Genomic DNA, 4,656 nt, shown 5'->3' with positions numbered 1-4,656 from the left:
GTGTTTCCGGGTTAACATTGCCCCCGGAGTGAGTACAGTACTGGGTTAACAGTGTCCCCAGGGGTCCCTAGAAGTGTTTCCGGGTTAACATTGTCCCCGGAGTGAGTACAGTACTGGGTTAACAGTGTCCCCAGATAATATTATATTATGATATGGATTTATCATGGTTTACTAAAATTGTGAAACTCACCAACTATTCGTAGTTGACCCGTTTTCTCACATGCTTTTCAGGTACAATTAAGATGAAGTGATTGCTTACGTGCTAAGTGCTTGATGTGTGTAAGATTTGCATGCAGGATGTTAGGAAACATTATAACAGATAGAATTATGTATCGTATTGTATGATGTGTGTATCACCTAGACGGTAATGAAATACGAGATAATGAAATTTTGAAGTATATTAATGCATTCAGTTTTCTTTATAAACAATGTGGTTGATATCAGAGGTGTCTGTCGCGTCCCGTTTACGTTTCCGCTGCGGTTGCGGGTTGTTACAGAACTTGGTATCAGAGCCATTGGTTATAAAAGAATTAGGATGTCTTTAAAAGATACCTAAAATATAACCAGTAGCTCAAGTATTATAGGATCTGAATATCAACTAATAATTTATAGTGACGAGGTCTGGATGAACTTGGATGGACAAGTGAGTTGTTATGGTCCGGAACATAATAACAAACTTGTCCACACGAGGGAATTCAGGGGAAGTCACGGGGTACATTAATAGGTAAAAATGGCAACATATGTGTAAAGTATAAAATATTATTTATGTGTGCTAATGTGCATATATATATACGTGCATATCTTGTGGGTACATGTATTGAGAAATGGGACCCGGATAAGGAACCGGGGGATGAAATAATAAAAGTACCGAGGATGCTGAAATTTCTAAGAGCATCGGTTGATGATGAGTCTGACTTATCGGGTCATAATTATGATAGTACCAAGTTAGATCTCCCGTTTGACATTAACCAGAAATATCTAGTAACCGTCACTCCCAACCAAAATTGATGAATCCCTTACCCTACCAACACCGGTACCGTATATCCTAATAACCCCAGATGTTCACCCGAACCGTCGACCCTCACGTACGGACGGATCCGTACCTGAACCCATTCTTATTCCATTGAGGTAAATAAAAAAATAAAATAATGATAATAATAAATTTGATAATAAATCAGCAGATAAAAATAATATATAGAAATATATATATATGTATTTCTCACTCTCAAACTTATGAGTCATACCCCTCCAGATCGAGAATTACCGATTTCAACGAACCTAGAACGCCTGGGGACATTGACTGAGCAAGTGATAGAGTTTCCCATAATAGTAATTAATAATATTTGAAGGCAACCCATGTTGCGCGATTACCTTGAACCTTGCAACTCCCTATGTTATCCTTATATCCGTTTGATGCCTACGCCCATGTATGCTCGAATATAATGATTACCCATACACAAAGAGGTGTTGGAGTCATTATAGCATAGTTGGTTGTTCGTTGTAGATGGTATACCGTGTATGCCGGATATACAAATAAACACGGATATTATAACTCCGTGGTACGTAATCGTTTCGTGCTCACGGTGAGCATGTATCGGTTACGCTGACATGCAGAAGGATATTGAAATCAAGCATATTAAAACATTAATCCTTATTGAGAAAGATCTATATGTCAGTTGGTGACAAGGGTTATGAAACATATTTAAACGTTAACCGACGTCAGGTTAAGTCCATGTGTTATTATATTTGTGGGACATATATATACTAGATACTGGTATGTGTAATATGTATGATAATATTTGGTGTGTATGTGTACCTGCTGTTATGATTGAGCTGGTAACGAGTTATATGGTGAGATTAGTATTGATTACTGCGTACGGGATGAGTACGGCAGAATGACATAAAATGAGTAACTCCAATGATGGAGATTGATGTGATTCAGTTGATTGCTCAAGGATAGCAGATGATGATACCGAATGTCGTATCACAGATCACTGCTAGTGTTGACGCAAATGTGATCGCAGACTTATAGATCGAACAATCACATGATTATGAATATTTCAATTCTTAGTGTTATTACTAAGAGTGTTAATGTCCCACCGAATACTATTATGACTACAAGTATTAGTTATAAACTAAACACGAATAGCAGTCGTAATGAATTAGATCCGGTATAAAGGATATGTTTATCGGTTGTGTTAAGGGGATTATTAATAGTTTACTGATGGTAAAGGGAGGAATAGATTAGCGAGTGGATAGAAAAGATCGAAATGGTTAAGAATATTGGTAAGAGTCTGGAACATTGTGTAGTGAAATATGCTACAGATATGTTGGTAGATTATGTTGTATCGTGATGGAACACGATGGTACAAAATTATAGTTAGAAAATTATTGCTCAGATGATATGGTCAGGATTTAAAATTCTTGTGCTAGAGCACTTTTATTCGAGTAATTAAACTCAGAGATTGGAAACTGAGCTATGAAAGATAGAAATGTTGTGTGCTGATCACTTAGAACACGCTAATCGTTTGAAGGAATTGTCATGTCTGGTAACTTGGCTAATTACTCCTGAAATTAAGCGAAGTTAGCGCTATATTGGGAGCTAACTCCATCGATAAGGAGTATAGTCAACCCTGTAAAATATACAACCTTTGGAAGGGTTGTGTCACAAGCCAGCATCGATATATTTGATTCTATGGGAAGCGGAATAGAAGGACGTTAGGTGAAACGTCGAGTGTTAAAGAAGGGAAATGATAAAGGTATAGTGCAAGATAGACTTGTGAATAAGTAAGTATGTCCTACAACCCAGAATTATACTAAGACTAGTTCTGGTGTGAAAACATGAACCGCATAAAGGGTCCTTCCTTAAATGTGGAAAATATAGTTATCGGCAGAAAGAAGAATGTCGGGTGATAGTAGGCCACATGTATGGTAAATATGGACGTAATGCCCCAATTGTAGAACCAACTGAAGCCATGTGGACCGGCAACCCCAACCCATTCGTGTACAACCACTCCGAACCCAACAACCTCAATAACAATCCATCCAAAGAAATCAAATTATACCAAACAGTTGTACTTGCTATGAATGTGGCAGTACAGAACGTTTCAAGAGAAATTGCCCAAAGTTGAACCAAGGTGTCGTTGGAAGACGAACCTCAAGACAAGCATCAACCTCGGATCAAGCAAGGAGCCGTGCTTTTGTGAGTAATTCGAATAAAGCACGTCATGATCCAAATGTGGTATTAAGTACGTTGTAGTTTTAAATCAATGGGCTTCAGCGATATTTTTACGGTCGTCGATAGAAGTTAGTTCCTGCTAACCTCCTATCATTTGGAAAGATACCGATTAGTTAAACTATAGAACCCCATACGGTAGAATCGCTAACGGTAAATCCCTAATGGTTAACTAAATTGTTCGGAATTGTCCTATTATTCTGAACGATTAACCTTTCCTTATTAACCTACGACCGATAAAGTTAAGAAGTTGTGACGTAATAGTTAACGTGGATTGGCTAACTCAACATGAAGCTGAGATCAAATAGGACAAGAAGATGATTAGAAGCTCTCTTTCGGTCGATCAAGCGATTAGATACAAAGAAAAGTGTACGGTATTATGTTGCCACTCTAATCTCATCTTGAGATGTTATAATATCTACGACAAGAAGACGTGGTGTATTAAACAAACGCGATTGCCAGAGTATTTAAAAGAAAACATATAGAAGATGTTTCGGTGATACTTAGATATCCAGAAGTTTTCCCAGAAAAAAAATACTTCCTGGATTACCGCCAACCCGACAGGTCGAATTCAGAATCGATTTAATACCTCAAGCTGGCCCTGTTGCTAAAGCATCCTACCGACTTGCACCGTCCGAGATGCAAGAATTATTCAATCAGTTACAAGAATTGTTGGATAAGGTTTTATACGACCTAGTTAGTCACCATGGGGTGCACCAGAGTTATTTGGGAAATGAAGGACGGAAGTGTTAGGATATGTATTGATTAGGGAGAATTGAATAAAGTGGCGATCAAGAGTAGGTACTCACTTCTTCGAAGTGAATGATCTGTTTAATCAACTGCAAGGGGCGATTTATTTTTAGAAAATTGATCTTAGATATAGTTATCACCAAATGAGAGATCCAAGAGGAAGACGTTGCAACAACAGTGTTTCGGACTCGCTACGGCCATTATGAATTCTTAGTTATGCCTTTCGGGCTAACAAATGCGCCGACAGCATTCATGGAACTCATGAACCGAGTCTGTAAACTTTATTTTGACAAATTTGTCATAACATTCATTGATGATATTTTGATATATTCGCAACGTAAAGAAGAGCACGAACGACGATTAAGGAAAATTGTGGAAGTGTTAAAGCAAGAAGAGCTATACGCGAAGTTTTCAAAATGTGATTTTGAATAAAGAAGGCATAATCCCTTGGTCATGTTGTAAAGCAACAAAGATTTCACAAAGATCCAAATAAGATAGAAACCATTAAAATTGTGCAAGCGCCGATTTTAAGTCTCCCCGATGGAGACGATGGTTTTGTCGCGTATTGTGACGCATCGCGTAAAGGGTTAGGATGCGTGTTGACGCAGTATATTAAGGTTATAGCCTATGCTTCCCGACAGTTAAAAGTACACGAGTAAATTTACACTACT

This window comes from Bidens hawaiensis, unplaced genomic scaffold, assembly GCF_021521415.1.
Source record: "Bidens hawaiensis isolate Kalapana, Puna unplaced genomic scaffold, B.hawaiensis_p1.1 tig00419391_1, whole genome shotgun sequence".
Lineage (NCBI taxonomy): Eukaryota > Viridiplantae > Streptophyta > Magnoliopsida > Asterales > Asteraceae > Bidens > Bidens hawaiensis.
This window is presented reverse-complemented; position numbering follows the sequence as displayed.